This window comes from Rutidosis leptorrhynchoides, chromosome 3 (assembly GCF_046630445.1).
Source record: "Rutidosis leptorrhynchoides isolate AG116_Rl617_1_P2 chromosome 3, CSIRO_AGI_Rlap_v1, whole genome shotgun sequence".
In the NCBI taxonomy this organism is placed as follows: Eukaryota; Viridiplantae; Streptophyta; class Magnoliopsida; order Asterales; family Asteraceae; genus Rutidosis; species Rutidosis leptorrhynchoides.
In genome coordinates this window covers 213738609-213760141 of record NC_092335.1, presented here as the reverse complement: position 1 = coordinate 213760141, position 21533 = coordinate 213738609, and positions in this window count along the sequence as shown.

The following is a 21533-nucleotide window of genomic DNA, read 5'->3' as shown; positions in this document are numbered from 1 at the left end:
AGTTTTAACATTCGTGAATCGCCGGTCAACTTGGGTGGTCAATTGTCTATATGAAACATATTTCAATTAATCAAGTCTTAACAAGTTTGATTGCTTAACATGTTGGAAACATTTAATCATGTAAATATCAATCTCAATTAATATATATAAACATGGAAAAGTTCGGGTCACTACAGTACCTACCCGTTAAATAAATTTCGTCCCGAAATTTTAAGCTGTTGAAGGTGTTGACGAATCTTCTGGAAATAGATGCGGGTATTTCTTCTTCATCTGATCTTCACGCTCCCAGGTGAACTCGGGTCCTCTACGAGCATTCCTTCGAACCTTAACAATTGGTATCTTGTTTTGCTTAAGTCTTTTAACCTCACGATCCATTATTTCGACGGGTTCTTCGATGAATTGGAGTTTTTCGTTGATTTGGATTTCATCTAACGGAATAGTGAGATCTTCTTTAGCAAAACATTTCTTCAAATTTGAGACGTGGAAAGTGTTATGTACAGCCGCGAGTTGTTGAGGTAACTCAAGTCGGTAAGCTACTGGTCCGACACGATCAATAATCTTGAATGGTCCAATATACCTTGGATTTAATTTCCCTCGTTTACCAAATCGAACAACGCCTTTCCAAGGTGCAACTTTAAGCATGACCATCTCTCCAATTTCAAATTCTATATCTTTTCTTTTAATGTCAGCATAGCTCTTTTGTCGACTTTGGGCGGTTTTCAACCGTTGTTGAATTTGGATGATCTTCTCGGTAGTTTCTTGTATAATCTCCGGACCCGTAATCTGTCTATCCCCCACTTCACTCCAACAAATCGGAGACCTGCACTTTCTACCATAAAGTGCTTCAAACGGCGCCATCTCAATGCTTGAATGGTAGCTGTTGTTGTAGGAAAATTCTGCTAATGGTAGATGTTGATCCCAACTGTTTCCGAAATCAATAACACATGCTCGTAGCATGTCTTCAAGTGTTTGTATCGTCCTTTCGCTCTGCCCATCAGTTTGTGGATGATAGGCAGTACTCATGTCTAGACGAGTTCCTAATGCTTGCTGTAATGTCTGCCAGAATCTTGAAATAAATCTGCCATCCCTATCAGAGATAATAGAGATTGGTATTCCATGTCTGGAGACGACTTCCTTCAAATACAGTCGTGCTAACTTCTCCATCTTGTCATCTTCTCTTATTGGCAGGAAATGTGCTGATTTGGTGAGACGGTCAACTATTACCCAAATAGTATCAAAACTACTTGCAGTCCTTGGCAATTTAGTGATGAAATCCATGGTAATGTTTTCCCATTTCCATTCCGGGATTTCGGGTTGTTGAAGTAGACCTGATGGTTTCTGATGCTCAGCTTTGACCTTAGAACACATCAAACATTCTCCTACGTATTTAGCAACATCGGCTTTCATACCCGGCCACCAAAAATATTTCCTGAGATCCTTGTACATCTTCCCCGTTCCAGGATGTATTGAGTATCTGGTTTTATGAGCTTCTCTAAGTACCATTTCTCTCATATCTCCAAATTTTTGTACCCAAATCCTTTCAGCCCTATACCGGGTTCCGTCTTCCCGAATACTAAGATGTTTCTCTGATCCTTTGGGTATTTCATCCTTTAAATTTCCCTCTTTTAAAACTCCTGGTTGCGCCTCCTTTATTTGAGTAGTAAGGTTATTATGAATCATTATATTCATAGATTTTACTCGAATGGGTTCTCTGTCCTTCCTGCTCAAGGCATCGGCTACCACATTTGCCTTCCCCGGGTGGTAACGAATCTCAAAGTCGTAATCATTCAATAATTCAATCCACCTACGCTGCCTCATATTCAGTTGTTTCTGATTAAATATGTGTTGAAGACTTTTGTGGTCGGTATATATAATACTTTTGACCCCATATAAGTAGTGCCTCCAAGTCTTTAATGCAAAAACAACCGCGCCTAATTCCAAATCATGCGTCGTATAATTTTGTTCGTGAATCTTCAATTGTCTAGACGCATAAGCAATCACCTTCGTTCGTTGCATTAATACACAACCGAGACCTTGCTTTGATGCGTCACATAAATCACAAAATCATCATTCCCTTCAGGCAATGACAATATAGGTGCCGTAGTTAGCTTTTTCTTCAATAACTGAAACGCTTTCTCTTGTTCATCATTCCATTCAAATTTCTTCCCTTTATGCGTTAATGCAGTCAAGGGTTTTGCTATTCTGGAAAAGTCTTGGATGAACCTTCTGTAGTAACCAGCTAGTCCTAAAAACTGGCGTATGTGTTTAGGAGTTTTCGGGGTTTCCCACTTTTCAACAGTTTTTATCTTTGCCGGATCCACCTTAATACCTTCTTTGTTCACTATGTGACCGAGGAATTGAACTTCTTCCAACCAAAATGCACACTTTGAAAACTTATCGTACAATTCTTCCTTCCTCAATACTTCTAACACCTTTCTCAAATGTTCACCGTCTTCTTGGTCATTCTTTGAGTAAATAAGTATGTCATCAATAAAAACAATGACAAACTTGTCAAGGTATGGTCCACACACTCGGTTCATAAGGTCCATGAACACAGCTGGTGCATTAGTTAAACCAAACGGCATGACCATAAACTCGTAATGACCGTAACGTGTTCTGAAAGCAGTCTTTGGAATATCATCTTCTTTCACCCGCATTTGATGATACCCGGAACGTAAGTCAATCTTTGAATAAACAGACGAGCCTTGTAGTTGATCAAATAAGTCGTCGATTCTCGGTACTGGGTAGCGGTTCTTGATGGTAAGTTTGTTCAACTCTCGGTAGTCGATACACAACCTGAATGTACCATCTTTCTTCTTGACAAACAAAATAGGAGCTCCCCACGGTGATGTGCTTGGTCGAATGAAACCACGCTCTAAAAGTTCTTGTAATTGGCTTTGCAGTTCTTTCATCTCGCTGGGTGCGAGTCTGTAAGGAGCACGAGCTATTGGTGTAGCTCCTGGTACAAGATCTATTTGAAATTCAACGGATCGCTGTGGGGGTAATCCCGGTAATTCTTTCGGAAATACATCGGGAAATTCTTTTGCAATGGGAACATCATTGATGCTCTTTTCTTCAGTTTGTACTTTCTCGACGTGTGCTAGAACAGCATAGCAACCTTTTCTTATTAGTTTTTGTGCCTTCAAATTACTAATAATATGTAGCTTCGTGTTGCCCTTTTCTCCGTACACCATTAAGGGTTTTCCTTTTTCTCGTATAATGCGAATTGCATTTTTGTAACAAACGATCTCTGCTTTCACTTCTTTCAACCAGTCCATACCGATTATCACATCAAAACTCCCTAACTCTACTGCTATCAAATCAATCTTAAATGTTTCGCTAACCAGTTTAATTTCTCGATTCCGACATATATTATCTGCTGAAATTAATTTACCATTTGCTAATTCGAGTAAAAATTTACTATCCAAAGGCGTCAATGGACAACTTAATTTAGCACAAAAATCTCTACTCATGTAACTTCTATCCGCACCCGAATCAAATAAAACGTAAGCAGATTTATTGTCAATAAGAAACGTACCCGTAACAAGCTCCGGGTCTTCCTGTGCCTCTGTCGCATTAATATTGAAAACTCTTCCGCGGCCTTGTCCATTCGTGTTCTCCTGGTTCGGGCAATTTCTAATAATGTGGCCCGGTTTTCCACATTTATAACAAACTACATTGGCATAACTTGCTCCGACACTACTTGCTTCGCCATTACTCGTTCCGACACCATTTGTTCCTTTCGTTCTATTAACCTCTGGTCCGTAGACCTCACACTTCGCCGCGATATGACCATTTCTTTTACACTTGTTGCAAAATTTGGTGCAGAACCCCGAGTGATACTTTTCACACCTTTGGCATAGCTGCTTCTGATTGTTGTTGTTGTTGCGGTTATTATTGTTGTTGGGATGATTGTTGTAGTTGCTGTTGTTGTTGTTGTTGTTGTTGTTGTTGTTGTTGTTGTTGTTGTTGTTGTTGTTGTTGTTGTTGTTGTTGTTGTTGTTGTTGTTAGGCCGTTTGTTGTAGTTGCGATTGATGTTGCGATTATTGGGATAATTGTTGCGATTATTGTTGTAATTGCTGTTGTTGTTGTATTGGTGATTCTTATCACCGTTTTCCTCCCACTTTCTTTTGACTTGCTTCACATTGGCCTCTTCAGCAGTCTGATCTTTAATTCTTTCTTCAATCTGGTTCACTAGTTTGTGAGCCATTCTACATGCCTGTTGTATGGAGGCGGGCTCGTGTGAACTTATATCTTCTTGGATTCTTTCCGGTAATCCTTTCACAAACGCGTCGATCTTCTCTTCCTCATCTTCGAATGCTCCCGGACACAATAGGCACAATTCTGTGAATCGTCTTTCGTACGTGGTAATATCAAATCCTTGGGTTCGTAACCCTCTAAGTTCTGTCTTGAGCTTATTGACCTCGGTTCTGGGACGGTACTTCTCGTTCATCAAGTGCTTGAATGCTGACCACGGTAGTGCGTACGCATCATCTTGTCCTACTTGCTCTAGATAGGTATTCCACCATGATAACGCAGAACCTGTGAAGGTATGCGTAGCGTACTTCACTTTGTCCTCTTCAGTACACTTACTTATGGCAAACACTGATTCGACCTTCTCGGTCCACCGTTTCAATCCGATCGGTCCTTCGGTTCCATCAAATTCCAAAGGTTTGCAGGCAGTGAATTCTTTGTAGGTGCATCCTACATGATTTCCTGTACTGCCAGATCCAAGGTTATTGTTGGTATGTAGCGCAGCCTGTACTGCGGCTATGTTTGAAGCTAGAAAAGTACGGAATTCCTCTTCATTCATATTCACGGTGTGTCGAGTAGTCGGTGCCATTTCCTTCAAAATAGTCAAATGGAACAAGTTAATCATACAGAATATTAAGAGTAGTTAATAGTATTTCGTAGCATAATATGAACTCATTTATAAAAGCTTTTTCTTCATATTAGCGTTTTATAAGTTTAAATTCGGGTAGTACCTACCCGTTAAGTTCATACTTAGTAGCTAATATACAATTCAACTACTACAATTCTATATGAAAAACTGATTGTAATAATATTTCGCGTTCAAACTTTTATACAATATTTTACAAACTTACAATACCGCTTATTTTACATAAAGCATGAAATATAGCACACAATAACTTTGATACAAGATAGTTGTGAAGATAATTCTAGCTAGTACACAAGTCATTCAGCAAAGGCAATAAAGACACGTAATTCATACGTCCAGAAACAAGTCATGCATTCTGGTTTTACTAGGACTACTTCCCATCCTTGGTCTTGTGGAACATAACCGTTATGGCCGTTGATAAGACAACATGTTGTAACGTCGTCAAAGGGACGAGGGTTACGTAATGACCAACAGTCTCGTAATAACCTAAAAACCTCATTTCTTACCCCAATTACCGACTCCGTCACTTGTGGGAACGTTTTGTTTAATAGTTGTAGCCCGATGTTCTTGTTCTCACTTTGGTGTGAAGCGAACATTACTAACCCGTAAGCATAACATGCTTCTTTATGTTGCATGTTAGCCGTTTTTTCTAAATCACGAAGTCCTATATTCGGATATACTGAGTCAAAATAATTTCTTAACCCATTGCGTAAAATAGCACTTGGGTTCCCCGCAATATATGCGTCAAAGTAAACACATCGTAACTTATGGATTTCCCAATGTGATATCCCCCATCTTTCGAACGAAAGCCTTTTATAAACCAAGGCATTCTTGGAACGTTCTTCGAATGTCTTACAAACTGATCTCGCCTTAAATAGTTGTGCCGAGGAATTCTGACCGACTCTAGACAAGATTTCATCAATCATGTCTCCGGGTAGGTCTCTTAAAATATTGGGTTGTCTATCCATTTTGTGTTTTTATACTGTAAAATAGACAAGAGTTAGATTCATAAAAAAAATACTTATTAATACAAGTAATTTTTACATATATCATAAAGCATAAGCGCACTATATTACATATATTACACCACACGAATACAACTATCTTATTCCGACTCGCTCGTTTCTTCTTGTTCGGTTTTGGTTCATTTTTCCAAGTTTCTAGGGATATATGATGTTCCCCTAATACGAGCCGTCGTTGTCCACATTGGTTTAGAAAAACCTGGTGGTTTAAAGGTTCCCGGGTCATTGTTACAACTTAAGGACTTCGGGGGTTGACGATACATATAAAGTTCATCGGGGTTGGAATTAGATTTCTTTATTTTTATGCCCTTTCCCTTATTATTTTCTTTTGCCTTTTTAAATTCAGTTGGGGTAATTTCTATAACATCATCGGAATTCTCGTCGTAATCCAATTCATCGGAGAATTGGTAATCCTCCCAATATTTTGCTTCCTTGGCGGAAACACCATTGACCATAATTAACCTTGGTCGGTTGGTTGAGGATTCTCTTTTACTTAACCTTTTTTATTATTTCCCCCACCGGTTCTATTTCTTTTTCCGGTTCCGATTCTTCTTCCGGTTCCGATTCTTCTTCTGGTTCCGACTCTTCTTCCGGTTCCTCTTCGGGAACTTGTGAATCAGTCCACGAATCATTCCAATTTACATTTGACTCTTCATTATTATTAGGTGAGTCAATGGGACTTATTCTAGAGGTAGACATCTATCACATAATATCAAACACATTAAGAGATTAATATATCACATAATATTCATATGTTAAAAATATATAGTTTCCAACAAAAATGTTAAGCAATCATTTTTAAAGAAAACACGGTCAAAGTCCAGACTCACTATTGCATCCTAACAAACTCGATAAGACACACTAATGCAAATTTTCTGGTTCTCTAAGACCAACGCTCTGATACCAACTGAAATGTCCCGTTCTTATTGATTAAAAACGTTCCATATTAATTGATTTCGTTGCGAGGTTTTGACCTCTATATGAGACGTTTTTCAAAGACTGCAATCATTTTTAAAACAAACCATAACCTTTATTTCATAAATAAAGGTTTAAAAAGCTTTACGTAGATTATCAAATAATGATAATCTAAAATATCCTGTTTACACACGACCATTACATAATGGTTTACAATACAAATATGTTACATCGAAATCAGTTTCTTGAATGCAGTTTTTACACAATATCATACAAATATGGACTCCAAATCTTGTCCTTATTTTAGTATGCAACAGCGGAAGCTCTTAGTATTCACTTGAGAATAAACATGCTTTAAACGTCAACAAAAATGTTGGTGAGTTATAGGTTTAACCTATATATATCAAATCGTAACAATAGACCACAAGATTTCATATTTCAATACACATCCCATACATAGAGATAAAAATCATTCATATGGTGAACACCTGGTAACCGACATTAACAAGATGCATATATATAAGAATATCCCCATCATTCCGGGACACCCTTCGGATATGATATAAATTTTGAAGCACTAAAGCATCCGGTACTTTGGATGGGGTTTGTTAGGCCCAATAGATCTATCTTTAGGATTCACGTCAATTAGGGTGTATGTTCCCTAATTCTTAGATTACCAGACTTAATAAAAAGGGGCATATTCGATTTCGATAATTCAACCATAGAATGTAGTTTCACGTACTTGTGTCTATTTTGTAAATCATTTATAAAACCTGCATGTATTCTCATCCCAAAAATATTAGATTTTAAAAGTGGGACTATAACTCACTTTCACAGATTTTTACTTCGTTGGGAAGTAAGACTTGGCCACTGGTTGATTCACGAACCTATAACAATATATACATATATATCAAAGTATGTTTAAAATATATTTACAACACTTTTAATATATTTTGATGTTTTAAGTTTATTAAGTCAGTTGTCCTCGTTAGTAACCTACAACTAGTTGTCCATAGTTAGATGTACAGAAATAAATCGATAAATATTATATTGAATCAATCCACGACCCAGTGTATACGTATCTCAGTATTGATCACAACTCAAACTATATATATTTTGGAATCAACCTCAACCCTGTATAGCTAACTCCAACATTCACATATAGAGTGTCTATGGTTGTTCCGAAATATATATAGATGTGTCGACATGATAGGTCGAAACATTGTATACGTGTCTATGGTATCTCAAGATTACATAATATACAATACAAGTTGATTAAGTTATGGTTGGAATAGATTTGTTACCAATTTTCACGTAGCTAAAATGAGAAAAATTATCCAATCTTGTTTTACCCATAACTTCTTCATTTTAAATCCGTTTTGAGTGAATCAAATTGCTATGGTTTCATATTGAACTCTATTTTATGAATCTAAACAGAAAAGTATAGGTTTATAGTCGGAAAAATAAGTTACAAGTCATTTTTGTAAAGGTAGTCATTTCAGTCGAAAGAACGACGTCTAGATGACCATTTTAGAAAACATACTTCCACTTTGAGTTTAACCATAATTTTTGGATATAGTTTCATGTTCATAATAAAAATCATTTTCTCATAATAACAAATTTTAAATCAAAGTTTATCATAGTTTTTAATTAACTAACCCAAAACAGCCCGCGGTGTTACTACGACGGCGTAAATCCGGTTTTACGGTGTTTTTCGTGTTTCCAGGTTTTAAATCATTAAGTTAGCATATCATATAGATATAGAACATGTGTTTAGTTAATTTTAAAAGTCAAGTTAGAAGGATTAACTTTTGTTTGCGAACAAGTTTAGAATTAACTAAACTATGTTCTAGTGATTACGAGTTTAAACCTTCGAATAAGATAGTTTTATATATATGAATCGAATGATGTTATGAACATCATTACTACCTCAAGTTTAGTAGGTAAACCTACTGGAAGTGACAAGAAATGATCTAGCTTCAAAGGATCTTGGATGGCTTGAAAGTTCTTGAAGTAGGATCATGACACAAAAACAAGTTCAAGTAAGATTTTTACTCGAATTAAGATAGTTTATAGTTATAGAAATTGAATCAAAGTTTGAATATGAATATTACCTTGAATAAGAAAGATAACCTACTGTATATAACAAAGGATTCTTCATCTTAGATGATTACTTGGAATGGATTAGAAGGCTTGGAAGTAAATTAGTAAACTTGAAGGGATTTTTTGAAGTGTTCTTGAAGTGTTCTTCCTATGATGATTATAGCTTGATTCTTGAAGTGATTTTTGATGAAGATGATGATTAACTACTGGAAAAATACGTTCATAATAGTTTGTGTGTGTAGAGAGAGAATTAGAAAGAGAATTGGAAGTGAAATGGAGTGAATGATGAGTGGTAATTGGTGAGTGGTGAGTGGGGTTAAAAGGATTTCTAGTTAGTTGACTAGCTCATGGTAGAAGTTAAAATTGATTAGTCATACATGAAATAATCAAGAGTGGAATCCCATGCTAGTTCCTATTGGTATATACTCATAGTAAGTACGTTTTGAAGCTGTGTATAATACGGGTAAGAATACGACTAGAATTCTTGATGAAAGAAAAGAATGGAAAAGTAACTGTAACCATTTTCGTTAAGTATGAGTGTTTTGATATATGTCTTGAAGTCTTCCAAAAGTATTTTAATACATCTAAATACACTAAATGTATATACATTTTAACTGATTCGTTAAGTCATCGTTAGTCGTTACATGTAAGTGTTGTTTTGAAACCTTTAAGTTAACGATCTCAATTAATGTTGTTAACCCATTGTTTATTATATCTAATGAGATGTTAAATTATTATATTATTATGATATTATGATATATTAATATATCTTAATATGATATATATACATTTAAATGTCGTTACAACGATAATCGTTACATATATGTCTCGTTTCGAAATCCTTAAGTTAGTGGTATTGTTTATATGTATATAACTCATTGTTAATATACTTATGGAGATACTTACTTATCATAATCTCATGTTAACCATATGTATATCCATATATATATCGTCATGTCATTTTTACAAGTTTTAACGTTCGTGAATCGCCGGTCAACTTGGGTGGTCAATTGTCTATATGAAACATATTTCAATTAATCAAGTCTTAACAAGTTTGATTGCTTAACATGTTGGAAACATTTAATCATGTAAATATCAATCTCAATTAATATATATAAACATGGAAAAGTTCGGGTCACTACAGAAATTACTCTTATTTGGATATAGATAGAGCTGAGTTAAGAGTAATTCACAGGTTTCTAGCGAACTCGATTACACAACGAGGTAAAAATATGGAAAAGGTAAATGAGCAAGATTTATTTTACCACATGTGTATTCGAGACCCACAAAGCGCTGTAAGTATACCTTATTGTGTAGGTTATTATTTATCGTTTATGGTCAGGGGGATGAGACCGCACAGTATAATAGGAGGTGGTATATTTATTACATTAATTGCTGAGTATCTCGATGTAGATATAAGTCGGGGGGATTATTAATCGAAGAACCAGAACCCCACGATACAATTAGTTTAAATGTATATCATGGTGCTAAGGTTTTGAAGAGGCGAAATAACGCCGCAGTACAATATAATGGAAGACATCCACAGGTTGAAAGAAATCAACAGCCAGGTAATGTGGGAGGGGAAAGGAAAATGACAGAAATGCAAAGGTTTATAGCTTCACAAGAATATAAAAATGCTAGACATCGAGCATTTGAAGATTGGCAAGTTCATCAAAACCACATCATAGCTCATTGCCAACATATAGGTAGAAACTATATTCCTACTCCAAAGCCCGTATTTCCTCCCTGGTCTATAGAGATCCAACCACTGTATCCTACTTATAACCCAGCTGAAGCATTCTATAACACATACGGTTATGCATGGAACCCCTACTGGTATCAGTAACAACCCTAGTTTATTTAGTTTTATTTATTTTATTTTTGTTACTACATTTATCACTTATGTTGATATTGTAATAGTTTTTATAATTTTCTAACTTTTATTATTAGATTTTAATAATTTTTGAATGTGGGGTAATATATCAAACTTCAAAAATATGTATATATGTTAGCAGTTTATCTTATGTACACAACAGGGTAAAACAACGCATTTTCAAAGACTGGCATTAAGTTCAGCAAAAGCTAGTACTTTTGACGACAAGATGAAAAATAAATATGATGTAACAACAAGACGGAATGAACAAATGATATGCACCATTTATCATTCAGCAAACAAACGCCAATATGTTTGGAAACTTTGGTAAAATTTAATCATTTTTCTACGCTAATCACCCTCAATAATTTAAATTGTTACTAATTTCTTGCAAATGAGGGCATTGCAAAATCTTAAGTGTGGGAAGGGGTTAAATTCTTTCGGATTTTTAAAATTTTTATCTTAAACACTTAGTTACCATTAAAAATACTAGTAAAGCAGCAGTTGTATTAGAATCTAGTGCTCTCTGATAATAAAGAACAGCCCTAGTCTTATATACTGACTACCCAATTCTAGTAAAATTTTTCAAAATTTTCAATTAAATGAACTCAAAATCATGTTTATACATATTTATGAACGATAAAACTAGGTGATAACACCGAAATTATTGTTACCTTGGAAAGGACATAAATTGAGAAACAAACCAAAATGTTAAAATTCATTTAAAATGGAATAGAGGACAATAAAAAGGAAAATAAAAGCCAAGTGTGGGAAAATTCACCAAGTTATTTTAAACATATGTCACATATTTCTGTAACAAATAACTAAAAATACTTTTGTTTTGGACTAAACTAAACAGTTTTACCCGATTTACTGTAAGAAAGATGGATCTACACGATGAATCAATTCCATCATTAAAAGGAAGTAAAGTCTTCCGAAAAAGAAACGCGCTTCTTGATTTAGGTCATGAAGTTGTCGTCCAAACCAGCTGTAGGTTGACGAAAAACCTAGAAAAGTCATCTCTAAAATCAGCAGAAAATCCACGGACCTCAGCATAAAACAGGGTCGCCAAGTGGTCAGATTTATTCTAACCATGAGAAGGATTTATCTCGTACAATGGGGGGGCACCGTGCAAATTAGCTTGATAAGACTAATGAATCAGATCCCCAGAAAGGATAATCTCCTTAAAAGATCAAAAATCAGCTTTTAAGACTGATATTACTCAATCCTTGAGATTGACCTTAAAGATTGAGAATTCAAACTCATGGAATTCAATGATATCTAAACTCGAGCTTGAACGAGAAAATATTTTGATCAAATTAAAACCGATTTATTTTCTAAAAACCCATTTTCAATGCGTTCATTACCATTGAACATAAAATCCTAGGAATTCACCTGGAATACATTAGGTCACCTGAACCAATTCGGGTGTCAACCGTAAGAACGGTGGTTGCATAGCATGGTCAAAGACAGGACCTTGTGCCAGACCAGAAAAATTATAAGGGTGAGCTTTACTATTGCTCCTACAAAGGATAGTAATTGCGTCCGATACGTTATAGACCATAATTAAAAGTATGTCAGGGGAAACTGCCTTAACAGTTGCTTGTTCAACGCTTTCCTTTACAACCGGATGGTAGTTTACCGAAAGGTAATATACGGGGCAAGTATACTGGACGTGTTGCTTTTCTAATACAAGGTTAGCAAGTGGGTGACACAAAACCACAAGTTTTGAGCTAAAATTTTTAAATCTGAAACCCACCAAACCCACAAAAAGAATTTGCAAACACCGGTGAAGGGTTATTCCGGAAAACTTATCTAGGGTAAAAGCTAGAATGAAATTTTCAAAAGATCAAATGTTTTCATAAAGATCCAATTTCCTTAAAGGATCTAAATTTTATAGTCATGTGGGACTGTAAACCACATCGTTACTACCATTGTTTATACCGCCGTATAGAAATCACTGATGTACAAAGTGTGAAGAATAAAGAAGTGATTCTAGTATTTCAAGACTATATTGCTTGAGGACAAGCAACGCTCAAGTGTGGGAATATTTGATAATGCTAAAAACGAACATATATTTCATTGCATTATTCCTCAAGAAAGACAAGATTTTAGTTGCAATTGTTCTATTTACAAGTGATATTCGTTTAAATAATAAAAGGTAAAGACAAAAGATAGATTCGACGAATTGAAGACGCAAACGACCAAAAAGCTCAAAAGTACAAAATACAATCAAAGTGGTTCCAATTATTGATAAGAAACGTCTCAGAATTACAAGAGTACAAGATTCAAAACGCAAAGTACAAGATATTAAATTGTACGCAAGGACGTTCGAAAATCCGGAACCGGGACCAGAGTCAACTCTCAACGCTCGACGCAACGGACTAAAAATTACAAGTTAACTATGTATATAAATATAATATAATATATAATTAATTATATAAATTATATATATATTATATTTATATATTAAAACCGTCGGCAAGAAAGGTTCCAAAATGAGATGAGCTGTAGAAACAAACTCCGCGAGTTGCGGAGTTTGAAGGCCAAAAAGGCCGCGACTCGCGGAGTCTCCCTGGACAAAAATGCCTATAAAAGCCAGCGCAATTCAACGTTTTAAAGATCCATATATCCATCCTCTCTATCTATATACGTAAATATATATATATAATTTATATTTTAATTTTAATTTTAATTCTAATAATAAGGGTATGTTAGCGAATGTTGTAAGGGTGTAAGTCGAAATTCTGTCCGTGTAACGCTACGCTATTTTTAATCATTGTAAGTTATATTCAACCTTTTTAATTTAATTTCTCGTAGCTAAGTTATTATTATGCTTATTTAATGCCGAAGTAATCATGATGTTGGGCTAATTATTAAAATTGGGTAATTGGGCTTTGTACCATAATTGGGGTTTGGACAAAAGAACGACACTTGTGGAAATTAGACTATGGGCTATTAATGGGCTTTATATTTGTTTAACTAAATGATAGTTTGTTAATTTTAATATAAAGATTTACAATTGGATGTACCTATAAATAACCATATACACTCGATCGGACACAATGGGCGGGATATTTATATGTGCGAATAATCGTTCATTTAACCGGACACGGGAATGGATTAATAGTCTATGGAATTATTAAAACAGGGGTGAAATTATGTACAAGGACACTTGGCATAATTGATAACAAAGTATTAAAACCTTGGGTTACACGCAGTCGATAACCTGGTGTAATTATTAAACACAGTATTAAAACCTTGTTACAGTTTAAGTCCCCAATTAGTTGGAATATTTAACTTCGGATATAAGGATAATTTGACGAGGACACTCGCACTTTATATTTATGACTGATGGACTGTTTTGGACAAAAACCAGACGGACATATTAAATAATCCAGGACAAAGGACAATTAACCCATGGGCATAAAACTAAAATCAACACGTCAAACATCATGATTACGGAAGTTTAAATAAGCATAATTCTTTTATTTCATATTTAATTTCCTTTATTTTATATTTAATTGCACTTCTAATTATCGTACTTTTATTTATTGTCATTGTATTTAATTGCACTTTTAATAATCATACTTTTTAATTATCGAAATTTTATTTTATCGCACTTTCATTTATCACAATTTCATTATCGTTATTTACTTTACGCTTTAAATTAAGTCTTGTATTTATTTTTAATATTTTACATTAGGTTTTAACTGCGACTAAAGTTTTAAAATCGACAAACCGGTCATTAAACGGTAAAAACCCCCCTTTATAATAATAATATTACTTATTTATATATTTGTATTTTTATACATTAAAACTAATATAGCGTTAAGCTTTGTTTAAAGATTTTTCCCTGTGGAACGAACCGGACTTACTAAAAACTACACTACTGTACGATTAGGTACACTGCCTATAAGTGTTGTAGCAAGGTTTAAGTATATCCATTCTATAAATAAATAAATATCTTGTGTAAAATTGCATCGTATTTAATAGTATTTCCTAGTAAAATATAAGCTATTTCATATACACCTCGCATAGCATCAGAATGTCTATGGTTACCTTCCGGAATTTGAAAGTTGGTACCATCTGTAACAAATACAAGCCATGCATCAAACTTCATGGCTGTGATCTCACCTGTTTGTCTGCTCTAGTGTTGTGGCATAAAACGCTCAAGGTTTTAAATAAGCTTAGTAATGTTCATGGCACGTTTCAGGTGTCTGATTTATTGAAATGCTTGTAATATCACAATCCCTTTTAAGGAAACCTAGTTAGATGACACTCATGTTATCCCTTTGAATTACCTCCGCATTGATAATAAAATGCACTTCATAGAAGAACCTGTATAAGTTATGGGTCATAAGATTCAAACGCTTAGTACAGGGCAATATTCCTATTGTTAAAGTCCGTTGGAATTCGCGTAGAGGCCCCGAGTATACCAGAGAACGTGAAGACCAAATGAAGCAGAAACATCCCCATCTTTTCTCAACTAAAACTTCGGGACGAAGTTTTCATTAACGGGGAGGTACTATAACAACCCTCACTTTTTCCTTCTGAATTTACCAATTTGCCCTTAAGGTTTCATTGCCTTATTCAGTATATCATTAGGGTTGTTATTCGAGAAATTAATACTCAAAAGCCTAATAAAATTTAAAACCCTAAACCTAACCTTATACATTAAATACTAAACCCTAATACTATTTAATATTAAATATTAAACCCAAACCCTAATAACTATTATTATTATTAGTGTTATGATCAAAATAAAATGTATAAATAATATATTTACAGTAAAGATATATATAATAAATGTAACATTATTAAATATATATATATATATATATATATATATATATATATATATATATATATATATATATATATATATATATATATATATATATATATATATATATATATATATATATATATATATATATATATATATATATATAATTTATATACATAAAAATTGGCACTTTTAATTAAAAAGAAATGGGATGGATCAAAACTCTTGACTAGTTCAACTCCTACTCATGATCCAATTCTAACTCTCACATCTTAATCTCTTCTTCTCCAAGTTAATCTCTTAGTATCATGGTGAGACTAGGACTTCTAAAAAAAACAAGTATAAAAACGCACCTAGCCTCTCATAATCTTTATTCACAATTAACCAACAAATTCTTTCTTCCTCCCTTGCTCTTGCCTCACGTAAACAACCATCACCATCCTACCCCATCGGTTTTTTAAAACCGAACCACACCACCACCATCTGCAGCCATCGTTACAGCCCAACACCACCACGAAACCACCCTTGTTCTGCTGCTACAAACCTACGAAGACAGCCCTCCATAGCCTACAATTCATCACAAATCAAAGCCGTCCAAACCACCACCATTCGCCACTTTTTTGGCTGCTGTTATAGCCTTCCCGTCGCCACCTTGTACAGCCCATCAGCTGCTATATTCTGCAGCTTAACATCTCTTGTTGTTGCTGTGTTTTGACAGCCCAAACCACCACTCTTTTGCAGCCACTTGCTGCTGTAAAACCGCCACCTTCTTGGCCTTTTTATTCGACATCCTGCTCTAGTTTCTTGCTGATAGTCACCATCAAACCAGCCCCATAAATAGCCTGTACGTTGGACTTTTGTTTCTGCTGTGTTGCTGCTTCCTGTTGAACCCAAAACAGACCCAATTGGGTCGTAAGATGTGCTGTTGGTTTCTGTTTTGCTGCAGTCCACAATCATCAATCTTCTTGAAGTTTATATTCTAAAGGTATCCTAAACCCTAGTGTTAATTACGCTCTGTTATTGTTTTAGTTATTATGATTAAAAGAGAAAAGTTTATGGATTAAAAGTATTATGAATAAAATATGAACCTAGTAGTGTAATCAAGTATGAATTTTGAATATGATTATGAATAAGTTATGAAATTGGAATGCATGTTGAATTATGAATGATTATGAAGTATAATGAATATAAGTTATGACTAGTAAGAAGGATATAATGAAATACTATGATTTTGATACATAAGCTAGATAAGTTAATGGTTAAAAGATTATGATTATAAGAATATGATTATGATTATTAAGATTAAGTTGTTAATCTATAAGTATTAAGATTATGTATGGATGTTATGTATGAAACTAGATAATAATAATAATGATATGTATTATGATCTTGAATGTGAAGTTGATTATTAAAAAGATAAAAGATTATGATTATTAGTAGTAAGATTAAGATTTGTCAAATTAAAAATATTATGAATAAGGTTAAAAAGGTTATGATAAAAGTTAGGGTTAATGAGATAACGATGATTAAAAGTTAAAGATTATGAATGTGAATGATTAATATGATTCATGATTATGATAATAGGTTATGATTTTATGTACATGAAGATTAGTGTTAAAAATATGAAATTGGATTAGTAAATAATAATGATAATAATATACGTGCATGCATGCATGCTTTCGTACGTATGTACATGTATACATTGTAGATATATGTGTGTGCGTATAAGTATCATATATATATTATAAGAATTATAAAAGATGATAAGTAGTTATGTATATATATATATATATATATATATATATATATATATATATATATATATATATATATATATATATATCACCTTTACACTAATATATATGTAACACATACAAAAGATATATACATATATAGTATAGTTATAAACATATACATAATATAATAATAAAGATTATATGTATATGTAACATGTAGGTATGGATATATATATAATACCTGTATTAATGAGATTACTTAATAATTGATTAATTAAAGAATAATACTATTATTATTATTATTATTATTATTATTATTATTATTATTATTATTATTATTATTATTATTATTATTATTATTATTATTATTATTATTATAACTTATACACTTATCTATATAGTAACACTTAAGTACACTAAGTATATTATCACTTATATAAATATAACTTTTCTCGAGAACGATCACTGTTAATATAGTTTGCTATATTAATAAACAAACTTTATGTCTATTAGACATTAAGTAATCGAACATAATATCTCTAGGTTGAGATCTCCGTGTTCAACACTCCGATCATATAACTTGCGTGGAATATCTATATGCTATTAAGGTGAACTTCATAGCCCCACTTTTTAACTGTTTCTATTACTTATTTTGAACTTTTGGGGTGAGACACATGCTTGCTTTTAAACTGTTTTACGCTTAGACACGAGTACTCAAACTTTATTTTGATTAGTTCAAAATGTGCTAACATGCTTTGATTCATGCTAAATCCCTACCATGATATCGTTAATTGCTACGTATAAAGGCAAGCTTAGTTATTGTGAATAGCGCTATTGAGAGTGACGTCTCTAACCGGATGACTGCTGGTCAATGGATATATAATAATGATTCAACGACACGAACGTGATGTGTTTAGGGTAACTTATGGTTAGTTTCGATATCATATACACCAGCACTACTACTGAACTGATTAAACTTTATAATTAAATCTTGTGGTCTAAAAACTTGGTTATTATTGATAAACCTATGTTGTTCACTCAACCATTTTGGTTGACACTTTAAGCATGTTTTGTCTCAGGTGAAGATTGATAAAGATTATTTGCTATTTGGACTTTGCTGCTTTTGGAGTCCGCATATCACCATTCATATTATTGCATTAGAACATTTTAGATTACATTTAAATTTTAAGGAGTCATTTGTAATGATTTAATACTTTTCGCTGCTTATAATACATTGGTTTTTAATTAAAACGTCTCATATAGAGTAGTTCTCATTAATACATACTTGTGTTGTGATATTGTGAAGTCATATTTCCCGGCCCTATTTGGGGGTATGACAAATATGACATTGTTTGAGGTGTTGGTTGTTCCAGACTATCTTGTCAGCTTATTGTCTGTTTATAAGTTAGCTAAAGATAGTAAAAAGCTTATTGGTTTGGATATATATATATATATATATATATATATATATATATATATATATATATATATATATATATATATAATTACTACATTCAGGACTTACCCCACAATGGTGTAATGGAAAAGACATTGGGGACTGGTAGTGTTCATGGTAGTTTATATGTGTTTGACAACTTGTCTGTGTTAGGTAAATCTGCTAATTCCACTATTAATACATGTTTTTAACCAAACACACATGGCATAATAGATTGGGACATCCTGCAGAACCTATTATGCAGGTTCTAAAGGATACTCTTGGATTTGGTAATGATGTCATTTCACCTTATGTATTCCATAAGGCAAAACAAACAAGGGATCATTTTTCACTAAGTGGTCATATTTCAACAGAAATAGGTGAACTTGTTCACCTAGATGTATGGGGACCATACAAAGTCACTACTAGAGAAGGATTTAGATATTTTTTAACTATTGTTGATGACTTTTATAGAGCAGTTTAGGTGTTTATTTTAGCTAATAAAAGTGATACTTCTGAAAATATTATAAATTTTGTTCATATGTTCAAAACTTAATTCAATAATTCAATCAAAGGTTTTAGAAGTGACAATGGTACTGAATTTCTTAATCACACTCATTCTAATATTTTAAAACTATATGGTATTATACATCAAACTTCATGTGTTTATACACCACAATAAAATGGGATTGTGGAAAGAAAACATAGACATCTTGTTAATGTTGCAAGATCTCTACTGTTTCAAGGGGAGTACCCTTGAATATGTGGGGTGATTGTATTCTTACTGCTACCTATTTTATCAATAGGATTCCTTCATCTGTTCTTAAAGGAAAATCACCATATGAACTTATTTACAATAAACCACCTGCACTTAATCATTTAAGGGTTTTTGGTTGTCTTTGTTTTGCAACAAAACTTAATAATCATGATAATTTTGGTTCCAAATTTGAAAAATGTGTCTTTATTGGGTATTCAAATACTCAAAAGGGATACACATTGTTTGCTCTTGATACAAAATCAATATTGATGTCAAGAGATGTTAAATTATATGAAAACATCTTTCCTTTAAAAATGAAAACTACTTTTGGTAAAATGGATTTCATTGAATCTGATTATGTTAAGTTTTTTGATACAGATTTTGGAACTAATCAAGGTGCTTCTTCTCAAGATACCAATGATGATAATCATTCTGATCTTGATGAAGGTAGTGACACATCCATATTGAGAAGTCAAGAATCTGAGCATATCAGCTCTTGTGAATCCTCTGGTACTGATCACACCAGTGATGATAATCAAGATCAAACTGGTCCAGATCATGATACTCATATAGGTGATGACACAGCAACACCAATGATGGACCCTTATGCTAATAATCCTAGTACTTCTACTCAGAGTACTAATAATGAACTTAATACTGAGGGAAATGGTGTTCACGTTCCACTTGACACTAACTTGAGAAGGTCCACTAGAGAATCTGTTTTACCAAAACACTTGGGTGATTACCATTTAACTGTTAAAGTTAAATATGGTATTGAAAGATATCTTAATTGTGCAAAATCAAGTAATAAAAACTTTGCTTTCACTGTTTCATTAAATAAAAACATTGAACCCAAAACTTATCATGAAGCTTGTGTCAATCAAGACTGGAATGATGCAATGAATGCTGAAATGGAAGCATTGCATAGAAATCAAACATGGATTTTAACTGAACTACCTTCAAATAAAAATCCTATAGGCTGCAAATGGGTTTATAGAATTAAAAACAAATCTAATGGAGAGATATAGAAGTATAAAGCTAGATTAGTAGCCAAATGATATAGTTAAACTGGAGGTATTGACTATGATGAGACCTTCTCACCTGTTGTGAAGATGGTCACTGTTAGATGTGTTTTTACACTTGCTGTTAACAATGGGTGGTTATTATATCAATTAGATATTAATAATGCATTTCTTTATGGTGATCTTGATGAAGAGGTTTATATGGCTTTACCTCCTGGCTATTTTGATAAAAATGACACCATAGTTTGCAAATTAGTTAAATCATTATATGGCCTAAAGCAAGCCCCTGAGAAGTGGAATGAAAAACTTTCAAATTGTTTAATGGAAAATGGTTTTGTTCAGTCTAAGTCTGATACTTCTATGTATATTAAAATAAAAGATGATATCTTTGTTGTGTTGTTGGTATATGTAGATGATATTGTTTTAACTGGTAACAATACCAATGAAATTAAATATGTTAAAGCTTTCCTAAGCATAAAATTCATGATTAAAGATTTAGGGTTACTCAAATATTTTTTAGGAATTGAAGTCACTAGTACTGATGAAGGTTTAAATTTATCTCAAAGAAAATATTGTCTTGAATTAATAAAATGAGTTTGGATTATTAGCTGTAAAACCTATTAACACTCCTATTGATGTTAATGTATCTTCTTATAAAGGTGAAAATGAAGATATTATTAAAAATATGTTTTATATCAAAAATTAATTGGTAAATTAATTTACATTACTGTTACTAGACCTAATATCAGTTATGCAATTCATGTGTTGAGTCAATTTATGCATGCTCCAATTATTTCTCATTTAAAATTAGCTTTTAAAGTGTTGAAGTACTTAAAAGGTTGTCCAGGTAAGGGTATTTCTATCAAAAAGGGTATGAAAAGTCTTAATATTACTGCATTTGTTGACTCAGATTGGGGTAAAAATGTGTTCGCTAGAAAATCAATTACTGGCTTTTGCATTTTTTTGGGAGATTCTTTAAT